This window comes from Anopheles marshallii, chromosome X, assembly GCF_943734725.1.
Source record: "Anopheles marshallii chromosome X, idAnoMarsDA_429_01, whole genome shotgun sequence".
Classification (NCBI taxonomy): Eukaryota; Metazoa; Arthropoda; class Insecta; order Diptera; family Culicidae; genus Anopheles; species Anopheles marshallii.
Window position 1 is genome coordinate 17,074,201 of NC_071325.1, and position 23,134 is coordinate 17,097,334.

Genomic DNA, 23,134 nt, shown 5'->3' on the forward strand with positions numbered 1-23,134 from the left:
GATTGCGGACACGTAGTGGGGTATTCACAACTGTAAGAGTTGCGGGTCCGCCCTAAAACCTAACAAGGCTAAATAATGTGTTCAACACATTCGCGATCCGCTGGGTGTAGACTTCGCCCTGGAGCGGATCCACGAAGTTGTGAGAATGGTTGACGGTGGCGTGCTCATATCCCAAACCGGCGAGTCCGTTGTATCCCGCCAAGCAGTCGGAGAGGATACGTGTTCCGGAGGCCACATGTCGCAGGATGAGTCCGTGCAACACAGACTGTGTCCGGGTCGCCACTCGCTCGAGGAAGATTTCGCCGGTTTCCCTGCAAATACCGCCAACCAACCACTCCCGGTTGGAATTGCTGATTCGGCCAATTTTATATTTGCGGCGGACGACCTTCGTTACGTCTACCTCGACGGTCATTCCTGCTCCACCGATTTGTCGTGATGTTCGATCGAACTCGTAATCAAGCAAGAAATCGCGGAGCAGCCTGTACTCAGTACCACTCCAAGACCGCGCATCGGCTCAACCCGGTCTTCGTGATTGCGCGGCTCACTTTTGATTTGGCCGCCCACTCGTAGAAGAGACGCGTCAACGTGCTCAAACTACTTTTAGTGTCGAAGAAAATCGACCCCGTGCGGATGCTGCACGAAGCCACACATGTCTTACGGCGGCACAGCTACTTGAACCGGTCACCGGCAGTCAATTTTTTCTCGACCACACGGACAACGTGTCTTCATCGTGCCACTACATTTTGGGCACGGCTGCTCCCGCTTCAGTAGCCCCTTGCCCTGCAGCCACTCGATCCCTCGCAACGGATCACTAAATTAATTAACTAAATTAACTAAATTAAATTAATTGTCATTAGCGCACCTACACATACACAATTGCACTAGTAGAATACTGGAACGACAGAGCGAGCACTACGATAGCGACATTCAAAAGTATAAAAGACTAGTGATGTGCGCTCCGGAGCGCACCTACGGCTCCGGAACCGGCTTCAACTTCAGCCCGGAGCCGGTTCCGAACGCACGGCTTCCAATAACAATAACCCAATAAGCCGGCTCCGAACCCACGGCTCAAAATCCTGTGGCAAACGAAAAGGATCCCCCAATTTACCCCGGTCAGTGTTTGAGAAAATTATAACCATCACTTCTATCCTCCTCCTCCTTATCCCTCGTAAACCCCTCCATCCTCACCCTCTCCTTCACCATCAAAGCTCGTGGGTTCGGAGCCGGCTCCGGAGTCGTGGGTTCGGAACCGGCTCCGAACCCCGGAGCCTTGGGTACGGAACCGACTCCGAACCTACGGCTCCGAACCCATGGCTCCGGAGCCGGCTCCAAACCCGAAATTCGAAATTTTTCCTTTTGAACAAATGTTATCTTCGCCGTTTCGGCTACATGTTTATCATGTACACGCACATGTATACCCGATTTCCAGATTGCTTAATTTATGATATAGAGGTGAGTTCTGCGAATCCAATTTGAGCATTCATTTTACTGTTATGCCATTTAGCCATTTAGAATAAAAATTCAATCGCAAAACTCATCTATATTAAAAATTAATTAAGCGGGAATAGCTAGGTATACATGTGCATGTACATGATAAACATGTAGCCGAAATGGCGAAGATGACAGTTGTTCAAACGAAGTTGACTATTGTGTTAAACATTTGGACAGAGTACCTTACGCCGTCTGTCGTGTGTACAAGTGGTAGACAGTGGTGTCAAGTCTAAGAATCGGTTGTTATGATCATGTGGACAGTTGTTTTCTGGACTGTTAAACCCTGTAAGGACACCTGCACTCGTACTCAAGAGAAATGTACCCGAGAAACGCGATTTTCACGCACTGGTGGGCGGGGGGTAGGTTTAAGGTGGTGGTGTGGTGGTGTGCACTCAACTTACCTCCCCGAGACGAGTTGTTAGAGGGTCGCACATGCCGATCAGACAATGGCCGTAATCATACTCTAAGCCACATATTTTTGATGCTTTTTGACGATTCCAGGCTTATCTGCTTACAGCTCGCCATACAAATGGTAAGCCAAGTTAAGCATAGGTAACAAGATTAAGATTAGTTCCCCAATGAACGTTAGCTAGAATGAATTAAGCTCGACAAATGTCAAAATCAAGAATTTTGCTAGCTTGTCTGAGCCAGGTTAGGCCATGTAACGAACGAAAACAGCTGAAAAAGGATTTTCTAATGATCAGACCTATACATTATTTGAAATTAATTGAAATTAAAATTAAATTTCTAAACTTTAATCGATTTTTCTCAAATTTTAGTCTCACAAAATTGATCCCTTCTTCTTTTGGATTGTCGGAGGAGAGAATCTTCATAGAGAACCCACGTCCAAGCCAAGGACGCCTGCTCGTATACAGGAGGCACCACACCCAGGGAACTGCCCGATTCGCCGAAGCGCCTACGGACTAAAAACTCCTCAGGCCTTAGAACCTATGCCGGATGGTCCGTCAGCAATAGGCCTTCTGGGTACTTGAGTAGATGCCTATGTGAGTACATAGACGCTGTCAGAGCCCAGGGCACCGCGTGATGAACATTGGTGAGGTGTCAGGCGTTCGAGATGATCGCGGCCACTCCTCGTTTAATGGACCGCCGACGTATAGTCGATTGCCCAATAGTGAGAAATGGCCCACTCACCCGCAACGACAGCTCGATCCCGGGGTCCCAGGCACTTAGCACCTGGGGTAACCTAGGTTCAATAAGCCGCCACCACGGTATAACACTGTACGGTTGCCCAAGGGCTTCCGATACAATGACCCCCAACTAGACCTAGGCGCGGGTTCCAACATTACTGTCGCCGTCCACGCCTACGGTCAACTCTGATGCTACACTGTTGGAGTCGAGTCATGATGATAGCATTATGTACCAGGGCCTGGTTGGAACTCATAATGGGGATTATATTCAATGGTGAGACCCGAGTTCCTAACGCTAACTCCAGTTCAGTACGTACATCAACAAACTGCGTACACTCAACCAGTAAGTGTTCCGGACTTTCCTCGCGACCACAAGCGTCACAGTCGCTTGAGTCAGCGAATCCCATCCGCCCAAAATACTGGTTGAAAAACCCATGACCAGTAAGGAACTGTGTTAGGAAGAAGTCGGTTTCCCCGTGCTTCTTGCCTATCCATGAACCTATGTCCGGTATGAGCCTCCGAGTCCACTGACCGTGCTGCGAAGTATTCCATTCCTGTTGCCAGGCCCGGATCGAGACTTCGCGCTCGACTGCTCGCGCAGTAGTACTGAGCGCTGGGTACTCTTTCCTTCTCAGGAATACCCGCATCTCTTCATCGACGAGGATGTGCAACGGCATCATTCCTGACACCACACAAGCCGCATCGTGAGAGGCTGTACGGAAAGCGCTTATTACCTGATGCACAACAGTCTTGTGCAGGCGTCTTAGCCACTGCTTCCGACACTCGAAGCGTAGGGCTGAGTCCCATATAGGGGCTCCGTAGCGAACTATAGAGGACACTACTGAGGCCACTACGCGGCGCCGGCTGCTCCGCGGCCCACATCGGTTCGTCATCATGCGCAGAAGCGCCGTCATGACTCTAGTGGCCTTCTCAACAACATACGTGATGTGTTGGTGGTACTCGAGGCGATCATCAAAGATGATGCCCAAGTACTTCAAAGACCGCTTCGAGTGTATGACCTGATTGCCTACTGTGATGCTGGACCGCTGCTCCTTTTGATGGGAGCTGACAACGATGTACTCTGTCTTGTGCAGCGCTAATTCTAAGTCGACACTCTGCATCCAGAGTTCGATGATCGAGATCGATCGTATAGTGATTCCTGAACTTCCGTGATGGTATTTCCCCCTACCAACAGTACGATATCGTCAGCGAAACCTACCAGAGAGCATCGAGTGGGCAGTTGTAGCGACAGAACGTCGCCATACATAATGTATGACATAATGATACATACATACATAATGTATGTACAATTGTGGTGCCTTCTGCAGGGGTTCAAGTAATGGGCTAACAGTGCCTCACGTTTGATGCACAACGTCAGCGGAATTCCATTTACCTTCGATGTGCGTCACTGTCGCGCCGAAACGATACGTACATATTGCATGGGTGCAATTTTGTTGCGGACGAGGTGGAGATGTTCTACTTTCGGACACAGCGTTTTTCGGTTAGAAGCTATCGAGCCTTACCTTGGGTAGGGGGACTTCGATAGTTCGAAATGAGAATCGAGACGGATCTGACTTCGTCATGTAAAACTCTCGAGTTGCATCAGCAACACGCTTCGTCACGAGCTGTAACTCAGCACTGTCTACTTTGGCTTCTCGATTTTATTTATTTATATCAAAACTCTTTGCTGGCCAGCCTACATTTGTCAATCGCTTGTTTGGCAAATGTGTGGCTGTTTGTTTCTTCCGGGTTTGGGTTTTTCTGTGTTTACAATGGATGTTTATGCTATGGTTAGTTGTGTTTTCGCCTTGCATCGAGGTCGCTTAGTTTTTGGGTTAAGTTTTGGTTTAAATGTTTGTGGTCTATTTAATGCATGTTTTCTGTTGTTGCATCGGTATGCGGAAGTTAACGCTATTATGCGGCATGCGGAAGGCTACGGCCCTTTTCCTTATCCACCTAGTAGGTATGCAACGTTTTAATCTTCGGTTTAGCAGATGTGCTTTTGCAGATATGCTACACCTCCCCCCTTTTGAAGTATAACGTAATGAGCAAAGTGTGAATGAAGTTATTCTCCTAAGTACTTTATAATTCTATTTTTATGGACCGTACTGATTTTGCCTGTCTTTTGGTGTTGAATGTCACAATTTTTGTCTAATATTCGTGTAATTTTGAATGGTCCTATGTATACAGGGTCTAGCTTCTTTCTGTTTTCGTTACTTAGGTATACTTTGTCTCCTATATTCAACTGTATTGGGTTAATATTTTTGTTGTGAGTTAGCTGCCTATTTTCTTTTTGCTTTATGAGGTTTTCTCTAGCTATTGCGTTTGATTTTTGTAATCTGTATTTCATTTCGTTGTAATATTGTTCGATGTTATATACGGGATCTATTTTGTTTTTGTATATTTCTTGAGGAAGATTAGCTTTTCTTCCGTAGACTAATTCGAAAGGTGTATAATTTGTGTCTGTATGTATTGTTGTATTGTAAACAAAGGTGTAAAACTTAATCCATTCATTCCTATCATCATGATACTCATTTGTAAATATTCTAAGATATTCGTTAAGACATCTGTGATTTCTCTCTAATGAGCCAATAGTTTCTGGATGATAAGCTGTTCCGAATTTGTGCTCTATTTTTAGCGTTTCAGCTATTTTTTTGATTACCTCGTTGTTATATTCTAATCCTCGATCTGTTTTAAGTTGTAGGAAGTTTCCGTGTACTAAAATGAAGTTTTCTACTAGTGCTTTTGCTATCGTGTTCGCTTCTTTGTTAGGTATCGGTGCTAGTACAATATATTTTGTGAGTTCGCATTTTATGGTGATAGCATAGCGGTTGTTTCTATTGGTTTTTGGTAGTGGGCCTACTGTGTCTACTGCAATTATGCTAAATGGTTTATTCGGTGTTGTTGTTACAATCATTTCTTCCTTTGTGTGTGTGTATACATGATTCGCATTTTCTAACGAACTTCTTAATGTCTTCCTTCATATCCGTCCATTTATATTTTTCTCGGATTTTCAGATACAGTCTATACTGTCCTATGTGTCCTCCTAACGGTATTATATGAAATTTTTCCATTATCTTTTCTTTTTCTTCTTTATTTGTTATCCACCTTGGTGGCATAAACAATATGATTTCGTATTCCTTAATTGATGCGTTGGCTATTTCTTTTAGTACTTCTGACGATACATATTGAAACAAAATGTCATTACGAGACATTGCCATTTTATTACGCTTATACCTTTTTGCAATTTTGCATATTTCAAGAAGAGCAAGCTCTAATGCCTGACTTCCTTTTTTATTCTCTTTGGGTAAGCTAACCGTTCCCAGTGTTTTAGAACAGCTGTGGTTACAAACCTTAATCTCCATGGAGTCTCCTTTCATTATTGTTTTAAGCTTCAACATTTTGGATACCTCGGAAGGTTTATCCGTTGACCATACGATTGGTTTCGTTATCTTTTCTTCTGTTACTTTCTTTTCTTCGTTTCTCTTGGTTTTCGTCATGGCCCTTGTGTTAACCATGAGTACTTTATTCGCGTTTTCTTTTGTCGTTTCTGCTTTTAACTCTTCTGACTTAGTAATTATTCTAGATAGCGCGTCCGCTCCTACATTAGTTTTACCTGATACAAATTCTATATCGAAATCAAACTCCTCAAGGTCTAACCTCATCTTTGTGAGTTTTGATGTCGGGTTTTTCATATTGAAGAGATAAACTAGTGGTCTATGGTCTGTTTTAACTTTAAATCGTCTACCGTAAACATAAGGCTTAAAATAGTTAATTGCCCAGTGAATAGCGGTAAGCTCCTTTTCAATAATAGGTTTATTAGTTTCGCCTTTTGTAAAACTTCTGCTTGCGTATGCGATAGGTAAGTCATCTCCGTCAGTCAATTGAGATAATATAGCCCCGCATGCAGCATCTGAAGTGTCTGTTGTAATTATAAATGTTTCCTTAAAATCTGGATACCTTAAAATGTTTGGTGACTGTAACGCATTTTTAAGTGTTTCAAATGCTTGTTTGCATTCTGCTTTCCAATTGAACTTAACGTTTTTCTTAATTAAATTGTTCAGGGGGTTTGCTGTTTTAGCAAAATTTTCCACAAATTTTCTGTAGTAGTTGCAAAAGGCTACAAATCTGCGAACTTCTTCCGCATTTTGTGGTACAGGATATTTTCTTATTGATTCGTATTTGGAATCATCTGGTAAGATACCTTTGTCTGTTATTTTATGCCTTAGGTAAGTTACTTCTGATTTTAAAAAATTACATTTAGCAGGGTTGAGTTTTAAATTGTATTTTCTTAGCCTTTCAAATACTTGGGCTAGGTTGTTTATATGGTGTTTTTCTGTACAACCCGTCACTATTATGTCGTCTATATATACAAATGCTAGCTCAGGTGTTAGACCTGCCATAGCTATTGCCATCATACGCTGAAAGCTATTAGGGCTTATGTTTAAGCCGAACGGCATTCGCGTGAATTGATAATGTCCTGCTGTCATTGAGAATGCAGTATATCTGCGAGATTCTTTGGTCAACGGTATTTGGTGAAATCCTGACATCAAATCGAGGGTGCTAAAGGTTTTTGCTCTTCCTAGTTGATCTAAAATTGTATCAATTCTTGGAAGTGGAAATTTGTCTGCTACTATCTTCTTATTGAGCTGTCTAAAATCTACGACCAATCTCCATTTCTTTTCGCCCTTTTGAGCTTTCTTGGGTACCAAAAGTATGGGTGAGTTGTAGGCTGAAACTGAATGTTCGATTATGTTATTTCGTAGCATTTCGTCTACCTGTTTTTGTATCTCGTCTGTCTGAGAGTGTATTTGTTTGTAATTTGGAATGTAGCAAGGTATGTTGTCGTTTAAAGTTATCTGCTGTTGGTAGAAATTGTTTGTTGTTATCCTATCATTTTCCAAGCAAAATATGTCTTGAAACTTATTAATAAGATCCTTAAGATCACTTTGTGCAAATGTCGGAATGTTAGCAAATTCTATTTGCTTTAAGAGATTTGGCAACCTTTGTTGATTGCGAGTACTTTTTGCTGTTTCTTTAAATATATTGAAATGACTGAGGGGTTTGCTCTCGGGTTTAAATGCGTCAAGTTGTAAGGTGACATTTTCATTGGTAGTATTAATAAATTTCACATATTGGTTTTCTTTACTGACAATTGAATTTCCACAAAATATCCCTGGGACAATTTCTTGTGACAATATGATTGTGTCTTCTTTGATGTAATTTAGCGGTATTCGACGTATAGTTTCGCTTCGTAACGGGAGAATCAAACTGTTTTCGAAATTTTCATGTATAGGGTGTGAAATTTGTATGCCGTCAATTTGAAATTTGAGCAACCAACATTCGTAGTTGATGTTGCATTTATATTTTTTGAAAAAGTCTCTCCCTAATATTCCGTCAACGTGTATGGATATTGTCTTGGGGAGCAGATGGAATTCATGCTCCACTTTTGCATTTCCGAAATCTATGATAGTTGTAGTGGTAGCTAAGGTTTCCACCGTTTTATCTGAAATACCTGTCAGTATTGTTTTGTCGTCGCTACAGACTTGCTGTTTCGGTTTGACTTTATCTACTTTAAATAGCGAAATGTCAGCTCCGGTATCTATTATAAAATTTGCATATTGCTGTTGTGCCATTTCGACTTTCAATTTCACAAAGTTACCAGCTGAAATGTTTACGGTAAAGATTGGCAATCTCTGAGTGACCGCTGGTCTTGGTCTAAAAAATTTTTGTTTGTTGCTAAGTGTACCCGTCTTGTGCTTTGTTGTCTATTTGCGTTGTGTCTGTTTTGGTTGTTATATCTTGGCCTTTCCCAAGTCCTGTAGTTCCCTGTATGATGGTTAAATCTATTGTGTGGACGGTTATCGTATCTGTTTTGGTACCTTCGATCCTCTTGATCGTACCGTCTTCTGTTTTGGAGGTAATTTACCTCTACTCTAGGGGTTGCTCCTAATAATTCTGCTTCGTTATTTGTGCCTAGCTCAATTGCCTTTGTTAGTGAAGTGCAATTGGCATATTTGATCGTGTTTTTAGTTTCCTGATTTTTTGTTCCTGCAATTAAAGCTTTTATTCCCGCTCGTGACGCTAATTTCTTGGCCCCCTCATTTCCTGTGTTGTCTTTAATGTATGCTCTTTCGAGTCGCGATGTTAGATTGCTTATTTCATCAGCAAAGCTGGCAAAGTCTCCCTTTTGCTCAGTCACGTTTAATTTTGTCATTATGGAATCTGGTCCTACTATTTTCCTGCACGATGATTCCAATGATGTGATAATTTCATCAATCGTTGTTGGTGTTCCTATAATGGCATTTCTTGCCTTTCCTGTCAATCTCGCAAGGATTGCCTGTATCGCTATTGGTAAATTTTCTGTTGTTGTAACAGCTTTACATGTAGTTAAAGCTGAAATCACATGCTCCAATTTGTCTCCGTTGCCGTTATATACTGGCACGAAGTTGGCAATAACCGTCATTAGTTCAATAGTAGTAGCCATTTTTACCTTTTTGTAGCATCTGTTAAGGATTACGATAATTTTTGCTAATATTTTCAGAGTTGGGTATCCTCTTTTTGCCTCGTGTAATTCAATTAATCTGTGTATTTCTGCTACTATAATTCTGGACCTCTTTATAGTTTTGGTTAGCTCTATGTCTGATATCTTATGCTCGTTCTTGACGAGGTAAATGTTTAACTTCGCATTTGTTGCATTTGTTTCTTTTCTTAATACCACTAACTGGCATTTCCTAATTCTCTTTGTAATGTCTTTTACCCTTCCGTGTAAAGTTTCTAAATGTAATATTAGCGTGCGGTACGTCATTTACAGTTATTAAATCGTCGAAGTTGTTCTTCTCATACCTTATTCGATCAGATTTCGGCATTCTTCATGGTTCTGCTGGTCGGTAGCTGTTGCGTGCGCGAAGCTAACCTCGCGGCGCTTTTCTCTAGACAGGCGCAGGTCACGCCGACTAGAGATCAATGAGTTCTGACTCGTTTTCGTTTGGGTTGAAATGCCTCCGTTTATTTCATAGCTTATGGGTTTTATACCTAATTATTGCTGACCGATCGCGGTCAGCAATTTTACACATAAGTTTCTTACATCCTATTGTCGCGCCTGCCTTCGTATTTGCTTATATCTAATTACAGTGCCTTTGGGGCACCTAGCAACATATCGCTTTTTCCACCTTTAGTGCTGACCGATCACGGTCAGCAATTTTAACGTCGTTCGATTACGACTGGCAAATAGCTTAGGGTGCATTTGTTGCGGTGGCGACATCCCCGCCCCCGTAATTCCTCGTAGAGGTGTTACAATGCAAACTCTTCTGATGTTCTGAATGGGGGAGGACTCTGCGTATGGGTTAACATTTTATATATGATATAGCCTATTGAAAGCGATAGGCTGCAGGTGGCGATCGATGAGACAATAATCAAGGGTACAATAAAAGTCTGTCTCATTCCTTTGTCATGCTCTTTTTCGGGATCTGGAATAATTTTGTTTAGGGGTTTGAAATAGTTGCCGTATAACTCGTCCTTAATTACCAGTGTTGGTTGTATTTCTATTTTGGGCGTTTGGATCTTGCAATCTTGCGTTAATAGTATTATTCCAACATTGCAAGTTGGGTGAGTGAGTGTCTCATTACATTTTATGAAAATTTCGCTTGTGTTTGTTGTAAAAAAGAGGAATTTGTTTGATTGTTTGAGTTTCACAAACTCAATGATTTCTGTCTCGGTTTGCCTAACGCTACAGGTCTGATCATTATTTTCATGGAGAAATACTGACGCAACACAGTCTGGTTTTCTTTGAATGATCGTTTCGGTAGTTACGTAGTGGGTATCATTTAGTTTACTTGTTTCTTTGGGATAGAGGAAATTATTTTCATTTATCGCTATAACTTTCTGGGTTGTGTCTATAGTGATGAGTTTTTTCAAATCTGGTATCGGAATGATGTTAAACATTTCAAACTGTTGCTTGAGAATTATTGAGTTTTTGATCAGCAAAATTATTTCTCCATTTTCTATTTTCTTGCCGGCTATCTGAGGCCTGTCTAAGACGATGTGATCCTTTGATATCCTCTCATTTATTTTACGCACTATATGTTCCTCATCACTGATGCCAAAGGGGATTGTCTCTATGGCGTTATATTTGTTTATGATTTCTTGTACTAACGTAACCGTTATCATTATTGTTTCTTGGGTGAACTTTGTTAACGCGTCTCTTTTGTTAATGCTAAACTGTTTCTTTAGTTCGTCCAAACCGTTATTAAGTCCGTTTAATCTCACATGGAGTTCGTTCGTCATTTGGTCATGTTGTTTGTTTGCGCGTGCCAATTCTTCTAACACATGAATAATTTTTCCATCCTCGGAGGCTCTTAGGAGAGCTAGCTGCTCATCCACGTCATCTCCTCCGAATAGCAAGTCTTTCAAGAAACCGAAAATTCCATTGGATCGCTTCGTTCTTGATCGAACCGAATCTCTAATCAGCTGAATCGCATAACTGCATTCACGCTGGAGTGTGTTTCTTAGGGCGGTGAGTTTTGGATCGGTGTTATTGATCGATTCAAAGGCCACATGGAGATTTTTCTCGATTAGTACAATCGTGTTCGTATCGTTGTCTGGAAATGTCTGCGTGTGAAATTTCGTTTCCCATATTCCTTTTTGTAGAAATAGTGACCCGATGTGGTCGAAAAATATGCCTGCTTCGGGTATTGGTACAATTGATAGACTAACTGTAGTGCCGAGAACGCATAGTGTTGTAATTAATTTGAGAGCTTCCATTTTACCGCCCTTATTTTTTGTTTGGATCGTTTTGCTTGTCCTTGGGTTACAAGGTCGGCTGTTTTCCTTTTGATTTGTTCAGTATCTCTAGTTCTTACTTGTCCCCAATTTAGGAATCCGTTAGCCCTTGCACTTTTTTCTTTTACGTCCAATACGGCCAGTTTTATAGTAGGTTTAGTTAGTTCGTAGTCACCTACCCTTACACGTGCGGATCGAGTGTGTCCGTCTTTATCTTGAATTATGTCACAGATTACGCCTTTTTTCCACTTTCCTTTCTTTTGATCATCAGGGAAGGTCACTATGTCGCCCCCTGCAAGAGGTTTAGTAGGATTTGTCCACTTTTCCCGTACTGCGAGTTTAGGTAGATATTCATTGATCCATCGTGTCCAATACTCTTGTGTTATTGCTTGAGCCTTCTCCCAGTTGGCACGCGATGCTTTAGAGGAGTCCGAAATGTTGGGTTCAGCTTCCCCGGAACATCCTATCAAGAAGTGCGCAGGCGTTAAGGGTTCGTCTTCTTCTATATTCAAGGGTATATGAGTCAGGGGCCTATTGTTTGTAATAAATTCTATCTCTGTTAGAACTGTTCTAAGTACGTCTTCTTTATAATTTTCCGTTAAGGGTAGCAAACTTTTAATTTCGCCTACCATTCTTTCCCATGCACCACCAAAGTGAGGCGCGTTGGGAGGATTAAAAATCCAGTCGATACCTTCCGAGGCGAATCTTTCTCGGAGGCGTCTTAATTCATTATCGGCGCCAACAAAGTTGGTGCCGTTATCGCTATACAGACAGGAAATTTTTCCTCTTCTATGCTGCATGTTTTTAAGGCACATTATAAAGGTGTCTGTACTCATATCCGAGGCGATCTCAATGTGGATAGCCCTGGTGGTTAGGCATGTAAAAAGCACTCCCCATCTTTTTTCAACGCGTCTCCCTATGACAACGGTAAGAGGTCCGAAGTAGTCGACGCCTGTGTGCGTGAATGGTTTTTTCCTTGCAGCGGTCCGGCACTCTGGTAGTGGTGCCATTAGTGGAGGAGTCGGTTTGGCGCGTTCGTTCTTGCAGTGTTGGCAATTGCTAACTATGTGTTTAAATGCGGTTCTTAGGTCTACCACCCAGAACCTTTGCCTTATGGCTACCATCGCTGATTCTGATTTCTGGTGGTAGTATTTTTCGTGATAATAAACTAGTATGAGTTTTGTCACGTGATGATTTTTTGGGAGGATGATCGGATATTTTGCATCATACTGAAGGTATCGTACGTGCTCTAATCTTCCTCTTGAACGCATGATACCTTCGTTGTCAATCGTTGGACAAAGTCCACGTATTGGACTGCTCTGGCTTACTGGGTTTTTTAACTCGAGGTTTAGCATTTCTGATGGGTATGCTTCGCATTGTGCTTTTTTTATCAGGTATTGCTCGGCTTTATCCAAGGTAGCCTTGCTAATTAAGGCGGAGAATGGTGTTTTGTTTGATTTGCTTTTGAGCCACTCCATGTATTTTATGCCTATTGCAACCGATCTTTTTAGTCGTATCCAATTAGAGCACCAGTCGGTAGTAATGGCGCTCCAATCTGTCCTCACTATAGTTGTGTGAGTCAACACAGGTTTAACTTCTTCGAATGTGGTATGTAATATCTGAGTTTGAGTCGATATTTCGTGATTTTTTAAAATTCGTGGACCCGTTAACCATTTTGATTTTCCTGTAACGACTTTGGTTGCTTCATCCGCGGGATTGTTCTCGGACGCAACCCAGTTCCATTGTCCGGCGTTAGTAGATTCTAAAATTTCCCCGACTCTAACGGCCACGAACTGTTTGTAGTTTCGAGCGTCGGAATTTAACCACGCTAAGACCGTTTTGGAATCAGTCCAAAAATAGTCCTTTGCGGTCCTAATTCTCATTTGTTGTTTCACAGTCTCGGCGAGTCTGACTCCGAGTACTGCACCTTGGAGCTCTAGTTTTGGGATTGAAAGCGGTTTAATAGGCGCTACTCTTGTTTTTGCGGCGACTATGTTAACGTCAATACCTGTTTTGTTTATGGTCCTTAGATATACGACTGCTGCAAACGCCTTTTCTGAGGCGTCTGTGAAAACGTGTAATTCTCTTCTTTCGATTCCTGTGGCTTTGGAGTAGCATCTAGGAATGTTGATGCTTTCGACAACCTTGATTCTATCCATCCATTGTTTCCATTGTAATTTGACGCTGGCTGGAACTTCGCTGTCCCAGTCATGACTTGTTTTCCACAATTCTTGCAGTATAATTTTCGCCTCCATTATGTAGTTTGCAACGAGCCCAAGAGGGTCGTATATGCGCATAATATATGAAAGCATTTCCCTTTTTGAGAGTTTTGGGGATGAAAAGTCTTTTAATTTGTATCGTAAGAAGTCATCGTGTTTATCCCAGTAAAGTCCTAAGACTTTTTCAAAATTTTGCTCCTTATTGTTGATCGGGAAGAGTGCGTTCTGTGTTGTTCTATCTTCTGGAATACTATCCACTACTTGTTGAGAATTTGATATAATGTTCCTCATAAAAAAGTGGGCTTTATCATGAATGAGGCATACTTCTTTTAGGGTTTTAATTGCGTCTTCTGTGGTGTCGAAACTGTCCAAGTAATCATCGACATAGTGATTGTTGATTATTGCGTTTGTAGCATCAGGGTATTTTTCCTTAAAGGTTAGTGCGTTATGGTTCTTTACGTATTGTGCGCATGCCGGGGAGCAAGTTGCTCCAAATGTCATTACGTTCATCACATAGACAACTGGGGTGTCGCTTGGAGAGTTTCTGAATAGGAATCTTTGCGCGCATTGATCTTCATTGCGAATTCGCACCTGATGGAACATCTCCTTTATGTCCCCTGAACAGGCTACCGGAAATTCTCTAAAACGTATTAGGACGCCCAAGAGAGATGATGTAGCGTCTGGGCCAGCTAATAATTTTGAGTTCAAGGATATACCTTGGTTTTTTGCTGCGGCATCGAATACTAGCCTTGGTTTGGGTATCGGCTTGTTATGATTAATTACGACAAAATGTGGTATATAGTTTATTTTATCACTGGTGTCTAACAGCTCGTAGGGAGTGGCCTTGCGGGCGTATCCCTTTTTGACGTAGTCCGCTATTTGCTCGCAGTACCACTCTTTTAATTTTTTATCATCAGCCATTTTTCTTTCTTGACCTTTTAGCCTCCTCAAAGCTTGATCATAACTATTTGGAAGCAAAGTGTTCGGGTCCTTCCATAGGAGGCCTATTTCATATTGCTCTCCGTTGTATTTTAACGAGTCTGCCATTAATTTGGTGGCAAGCTCGTCATTCTTTGAGCCGGATGGGTGGTTAGTCGCTCTTACCCCAAACTCCTCTGTAGAGAAGAACCCCTTCATGAGGTCTCTGAGCGATTTTTCCTCTTCTTCCTTCTTTTCTACCACGGTAAAAAGATGGTGATTCTTTGATTCGCAATTTTCACCAGTTTTGCCAAATACGACCCATCCCAGTCGCGTTAGATATGCTACGGGATTATCTGGTCCACCAGTACGACACTGCATCGCCTGAGTATAGTAGGCGTGTGGTAATCCAAGTAGGAGCGTTGGTGTGGCACAATTGTAACTTTCAATGGCAGCTCCTTTTAGATGTCCAAATCTATTCTTTGGTACGGCTGCGTTGATGCTTTGCTTCGGAAGATCTAATTCTCTTACTGAGCGCACGTTTTTGATATCTAGCAGTCTTCCATTAGTCCCTTGGATTTGAAGGGCTATGGTCACGCTTTTATCTTCGACTTGGTAATGTCCATTTGTCCAAGCGAGTGATAGCGGTTTTATTGGTCCCTGCGCGTTCAAACGAAGACGGATCTCTTCAGATATTAAACTGGTAGAGGATCCCGGATCAATGAAAGCATATGTTCTTACTGAGTTATTTCCATTGTACAAGGTAACAGGGATTATTTGAAAAAGGTATTCTGCCGAGTGGTGGTGGTAGTTCAAACGATTTGGGCCAGGGGCAGCAAATCTGTTGTTATGCAATATCGTGTTATGCCTTCGCCCACATCCCGCAATTGTGCATTGTGGAGCTAGGCGGCACCTTTCTGCGGTGTGGTTCATGTACTTACAACAGTTGGTGCATATTCTCTTTCTGGAGAGGATTCTCCATCTCTCGTCTATGGGACTGTTTATCAGCTGTCTACAAGAGGTGGTTTCGTGCGCTCTATTGCAGACAAGACAAGAATTCTCTCTGAATGGTCTGACCACAGAGTGATGAGAGTTATGGTTGCTTTGTTTGTCATACTTATTTTCCGTTGTTATTAGCGCTGCCGCTAGATCTTCAGATGTTTTAAGGAATTCCGAAAGGTCTTTTAACGTTTTTAGTTTCCCTGGAGTTTTAAGGGTATCTATGATCCACTTGTTTTTAATATTCGAAGGTAGTTTTCCCGTTAGGTCCTTTATCAGTCTCTGGTCGTTTAAGTATCCCTCATGTTTGAGAATGGTCATATTGTCGACCATGTTGTGGAGGGCGTTAGTGAAATCAATGACTGTGGACGGCTGTTCCATTGTCACTTGTTTCACCTTCAATAGATCCCTAAGGAGAGCCGAATATATTTGGTCCGGGTTACCAAAAAGCTTCTCTAGGCGCAGTAGGATCAGATCAACATTTTCAGGGTTTATTAGTAAACCTTCGACAGCTCTAAGAGCGTCGCCCCTTAAATATTTCTGTAACCTGTTTATATTTTCAAGGTTGGAAAATTGGCCGGCCTTTGTCGTTTCAGCGAAGGTAGTCTTAAACCTTGGCCATATTTTATGGTTACCATCAAATACGGGAAGCTCGATAAGGCTTTTTTTTGATGAATTCGTCCAGGCCTTAACCATCGAGCTGATACTTTCTGTCAGCTGTCTTATGTCGTCTTGTGAGTCGCTGCGGTCTTGTGTTTCTATCGTCTGTTCGTGCTCCAGCGTTTGTCGTAGTTTTTCTATTTCCTTATCAGCCTCGGTTCTCCTTTTCAATTCCCTGTCTCTTTCATCCTTAAACTCCTTTAAGAGTTTTTCTGCGTCCTTTAACGCTTGTCTCGTGCGATCCCTTTCTAATTCCCCCTCCTTACATTTTGGGCACTGATAATTTTTTTGGCTAGTTTTCACCCCTAAACAAGTGATGTGAAACCATCGGTCGCACAATACACATCCTACCATCTTTGCCTTTTCGTCTGGGTCACTGCAAAGCTTGCAGTGACCGTTAGGATTATTTTTATATTCCATTTTACTCACTTTGAATTTGTAGATACTTTGTGAGTGGTTCCTGGACAGCGCGTCCACGGGGAAGTCTTCCACTTCAGTTGTTGATTCTTCACGACGCGATGCATGTCCGCCCACCTATTTGTCGTTTACTGCTTTCTCACACGTATCGCCCTGAGCGGTCCACTCACGTGAATAGCTCCTCACTATCGGCTGTTCTTCACAATGTACGTTGAGCCGTTTGCTCTGCCTTGTCCGCCCGCTGTAGGTTGAGCCGTCCGCTCTACCTCGTCCGCCTGATGCAGGTTGAGCCGTCCGCTCACCTGGGCTGGCCGCTTCAGGTTGAGCCGTCCGCTCTACCTCGTCCGCCTGATGCAGGTTGAGCCGTCCGCTCTACCTCGTCCGCCTGATGCAGGTTGAGCCGTCCGCTCTACCTCGTCCGCCTGATGCAGGTTGAGCCGTCCGCTCTACCTCGTCCGCCTGATGCAGGTTGAGCCGTTCGCTCACCTCGTCCGCCTGATGCAGGTTGAGCCGTTCGCTCACCTTCGCGCCTCGCGTGAGCTGCTCTCTCACTACTGGTTCGTTTTGTTTACCGCCTCTGCAGTCCTCTAACGCCGTCGTCTCGGAGTTATTATGCCGTCGTTGCGATTTTATTATGCCGCCGTTGCGGTCTTATTGTGCCGTCGTTGCGGTCTTATTGTGCCGTCGTTGCGGTCTTATGGTGCCGTCTTTGCGGTCTCTGTGGTGCCGTCTTTGCGGTCTTATTGTGCCGTCGTTGCGGTCTTATTTTGCCGCTTGTGCGGTCTTATTGTGCCGTCGTTGCGGTCTTAATGTATTGATACCGGAATTTTACTGGATCACACATGAACTGTTTGGCTGAACGCGAATCTTTGTGACACTTTCACGGTAACGTGTTGCACTTTTCACGCGGTCCTTAGATTCACTGATCGCTGAAATTCGGCTTTCTGAACTTTGCACTGCGGTCACACTTTTACGGTTACGCGTTGTACTTTGTCGGGTCATTCGTCCATTCTTCAAATCGCGTAGAAGTTGGCTCTAGAACTGTGATCGTACTTTATTTACCAAATCGCGTGGAAGTTGGTTTTAGAACTTATGGGTATGGTCGCACTTTCGCGGTTACGCGTTATACTTTTCGCGGGAAGTCGGTTGGCAGAACTTAGTGCTGCGGTCGCACATTCGCGGTTGCGTGTTGCACTTTGTCGGGCCGTAAATTTAACTAATCACGTAAAATCGGTTGGCTGAACTTAGCACTGCAGTCACACTTTCACGGTTACGCGTTGTACTTCGTCGGGCCGACCGAGATGAGTCACTTCACCAAACTGGCGTAGAACTTAGGCCAAGGAAACGAGCCAGGGAGAGTTTTGATCTTCCTCTCTGGAGCCACCATTTGTTGCGTGCGCGAAGCTAACCTCGCGGCGCTTTTCTCTAGACAGGCGCAGGTCACGCCGACTAGAGATCAATGAGTTCTGACTCGTTTTCGTTTGGGTTGAAATGCCTCCGTTTATTTCATAGCTTATGGGTTTTATACCTAATTATTGCTGACCGATCGCGGTCAGCAATTTTACACATAAGTTTCTTACATCCTATTGTCGCGCCTGCCTTCGTATTTGCTTATATCTAATTACAGTGCCTTTGGGGCACCTAGCAACATATCGCTTTTTCCACCTTTAGTGCTGACCGATCACGGTCAGCAATTTTAACGTCGTTCGATTACGACTGGCAAATAGCTTAGGGTGCATTTGTTGCGGTGGCGACAGTAGCGCTCTGATCATCCGGGACGGAGTGTTGACTTCTATTGCAGCTTTCTTGTCGGTGTCAATAGTGGTACTTTGGGGTGTCATCTTCGTGCATCCTCACTTTACTTTGTAATGTCACCGTTCGCAGTTAGTCTTTGTTCTTCATTTGTTTCGGTTTTTTACTTTCACTGTTCGGGCACGTGTGCCGGGATTGGTATTCATCGTGGACTTGTTCACTACAGTTGGAGTAACAGCTGCTGTTACTTGCCTTGCTGTATCAACCATTGTTTCTGCTACACACTTCGATACGGGTTATTGTTTGTGTTTGGCACTTTACATTATTTGTCACTTACACTCAAATTTCTTTAATGTTTTTGCACGGGTTTATTTTGGCAAAGTGAGCACTTTCAATGCGTGTTTATGTGCCTGGTTGCGAAGGTACTTATAACATATTGTTGCTATTTTTGCTATGCAAAAAATTGTTAATAACACTAGAATTACGTTTAGTTTTAGGTCCTGCGTTAGATGATGCTCCGTGTGTATGTTTTGCGTTTGCACAATCGTCTGATCATGATCTCCTTTTATGTTCGTTTCCGGTTTAGCAGCGTTACCTCCCATTTTTACTGTGTATAAACCAAATGTTCACCGTTGCACTTTTTTTTTCTCACTGTTTCGCTTCCATAGAATAAAAACTTCGCTGTGTGTTGTTTTCTGTTTCACTCTTCACTCGCGATTTTGAAGGTCACTTGTTTGTTTACCATTACTTTGTCACGGTCGCCATGTGGTGCCTTCTGCAGGGGTTCAAGTAATGGGCTAACAGTGCCTCACATTTGATGCACAACGTCAGCGGAACTCCGTTTACCTTCGATGTGCGTCACTGTCGCGCCGAAACGATACGTACATATTGCATGGGTGCAATTTTTTTGCGGACGAGGTGGAGATGTTCTACTTTCGGACACAGCGTTTTTCGGTTAGAAGCTATCGAGCCTTACCTTGGGTAGGGGGACTTCGATAGTTCGAAATGAGAATCGAGACGGATCTGACTTCGTCATGTAAAACTCTCGAGTTGCATCAGCAACACGCTTCGTCACGAGCTGTAACTCAGCACTGTCTACTTTGGCTTCTCGATTTGTTACTCATTTGTTAATCGCTTGTTTGGCAAATGTGTGGCTGTTTGTTTCTTCCGGGTTTGGGTTTTTCTGTGTTTACAATGGATGTTTATGCTATGGTTAGTTGTGTTTTCGCCTTGCATCGAGGTCGCTTGGTTTTTGGGTTAAGTTTTGGTTTAAATGTTTGTGGTCTATTTAATGCATGTTTTCTGTTGTTGCATCGGTATGCGGAAGTTAACGCTATTATGCGGTATGCGGAAGGCTACGGCCCTTTTCCTTATCCACCTAGTAGGTATGCAACGTTTTATCTTCGGTTTAGCAGATATGCTTTTGCAGATATGCTACACATGTATGGACTTAAACTGGCTGCAAACGTATGGCACAAAACTATGAAGAACATTCTGAATGAATTACGATTCAAGCAATTGACTGCGGATACTTGTTTATTTCAAAAAGACGCAGAAGAACAAGAAATAGTGTTTATACTGATCTACGTAGATGACATGCTCGTAGTATCAAAGCATCGTAATGAAATAACGGAGATCGAAGAAGCGTTACGTAATAAGCTTTCTACATCTACACTTGGAGATGTTAAATGGTTCCGTGGAATTCGAATCCAAAAAGATAAAGACGGATTCTACACACTATCGCAAAGTCATTTTATTAAAGACATCATAAAACGTTTTGGAATGGAAGCAACTAAAGGATCCAAACATCCAATGCACACAAACTATTTCAAAATTCGAAATGATAGCGAAAAGCTGAAAGACAACGTCGAATACCATAAATTAATTGGATGCCTGCTATACTTAGCAACCGACACGAGGCCCGATATATCAGCAGCTGTCGGAATACTAAGCAGACATGTTAAATATCCGAACGCAACAGATTGGCAAGAAGCAAAGAGCAAACAGTACGATACTTAATTTCAACAATCGACTCCCGACTAAAGCGTGGTAATAACGGAACCAAATTAGACCTGGTTGGATACTGCGACGCCGACTGGGCAGGAGACACGGCAGACCGTAAATCTTGCGGTGGATACCTATACAGGTTAGGAGGAACTACTATATGCTGGAGACGCCGGAAACACACAGCTTTGTTTCCGGCGTCTCCAGCATATTGTAGTTCTTCCTAACCTGTATAGGTATCCACCGCAATGACAACCATGGAAGCGGAATACATCGCATTATCAGAGGCAGCACAAGAAGCTGCACCAAAACACAAAACGACACAACGGATGGCGTGAGAAGGGGTCGGGGTCGAAAAAAGGCTCCTGAAGCTGAAGAATCGATTTAAAGCAAAACTAGTAGCTAAAGATTTTGGTCAAAGTTACTGTGACGCCTGCACATTAGGCAATCATAATATTGTAGTAAAATAAAATATAGGTATATTATAGTAGAATTTTAGTAGAATTACAGAAGGTAGGATTATAGAATTATTAGTCAACCAAGTAGGTTCAGTGTTTTACTTCCTCCTCGCTATCGATACCTCCACTCGATTTAGCCCACAGGTTATGGGCCCAGGCAGTAGCTTAAATAGAAATATCTTTTGTAAAAGCAAATAGATAAACTCTTAATACATAGACTACTCGTTCAGAACGAACGAAAGAAGCTATACGATGGAGACGACTAAATTGCAACTACACTAACTTTCTAATTCAAACTACCAGACATGGAAGTTCAAGAATTAGCAGAATTATGGTAATATGTACTTGGAACGAAGCAGTTGTGATTGGTAGAAGAAAAGCACAGAGGGTAGAATAGGATAAATAAATATCTATAACTGATAAGGATAGGATAATTTAACATTAGAAGCTACATAGGAAGGAAATAAGGTAAGCTAGGATTAGATGGTTAAGGAATTGGTATAAATAGCGGTTTAGGATAAAGCTAAACGACAGATTTATGTTATCGTACTAAGCGGAAACGCTGCCCGAGCAACATACAAAGGGAAACGCTGCGCAAGTAAAAACGTGGAAGATAAAAGAAAAGGAGTGAAAACAAGACGGAAACAAAGCTGTGTTAGAGATGGCTTAGGAGAGTTATAGAATTAGAGATGTTCACGATGAGTAAGAGTGAGAGAATGATTTGAAACCTTCGAGAGAGTGAATGAATATGAATCAGCACAAGGAGTTTTTATGACTCCTTTAACCACTCTTTTGCGTTTATACTCACTCTCACTCTCTGAGCCGACTAGAAACTCACTCAGGAGTGAGTAACATTGTTTTATCACTCATTGGATTATAATCACTCTGTAAGAGTGAGTAAACGTGTATTATTACTCTTTTTGGTTTGTAAACACTGAGGATAAGTGAGCAAAGGTGTTTTATCACTTTCTTTGGATTGTATTCATTGCCCGGTTAGGGGATGTCGGGTTAAAAAGAGTGAGTAAAATAGCATTGTCTCTTTTGTTGGATTGTAAACATTGAGTAAAACAGGAAGAGAGTGAAAGATTGTGACAATGTTTTATTCTTCGTTTTGGGTTGAGATCGATGAATAGGAGTGGGTAAACGTGTTTTATCACTCCTTCTTTATTGAAATATATCAGTAGGTGTGATGAATTATTCTTTCTATATTTTTGATATATAATTTGTTTTTTTTATATGATTTATTTCTACAATTTTGCATTCCTCGTTAAATTCATAACGTATTGGAATACGGCTCTTAATTTCGGTTTTCCACATCAAAATGAACGAAAAAAATTCTTGTTGCCCATCAGTCCCTCAAATGACCCATTGCATCCAATTGTATCCTTTCTTTATAATAAACCATTTTCAATAAAAGAGTAATAAACACTAAAATAAAAAAAAAACTTCTTCTACACTCTTCCTGTTTTACTCAATGTTTAAAATCCAACAAGAGAAACAACACATTTTACTCATTCCTACTAACCCAAAATCCCCTGGCGGACGATGAATAAAATCCAAAGAAAATGATAAAACACGTTTGCTCATTCATTCTCAAGTTCTCATTCTCAGTTTAAACTTCCAAGAGAGTGATAATACTCTTTTACTCATTCGTTCAGAGTAATTTTAATCCAAAGGGTGGTAAAACAGTTTAACTCACTCCTGAGTGAATTTCTAGTCGGCACAGCGAGTGAGAATGAGTATAAACGCAAAAGAGTGGTTAAAACATTAGTGCAGTTTTAAAGGTTTCAATGAATCTTAAACGAGTGAGTAAAGGATTCAAATCTTTAAACCCACTCTTTGACTCTGACTCAAGTCATTGAAAAGAGAGATTATTTTCATCTGTAATCACTATACACTGCACGAGGAAAGTGTAACGAACGAGAACAACGCTTATAGCAGCGGTAGCAACACAAAGCTGTAGACGCCATTGCAGTATACGAGATGCTGCTGTCGAGCGGCACAACGAGCATCCCGCAGGACACGAAAACGAAAAGTAGCTCTCAGTAAAGTATTGTAATCAAAACTATGCGATATGTACGTAGATAATTTGAAAAAAAAGATTAAATAAAACAAAAATTCCAATTTTCTTTTTAATTCTTTTTTTTTTAATTCCTTAATAATACTAGTCTACTATTTCTACTAGTACACTATGGTGAGGAATAGTTTATTGTGTTCTTCCATAACATAACTAGAGTGCCAAATACGCCCATAAGGACAATCCAATTATTTCATACAAAAGAAGGCT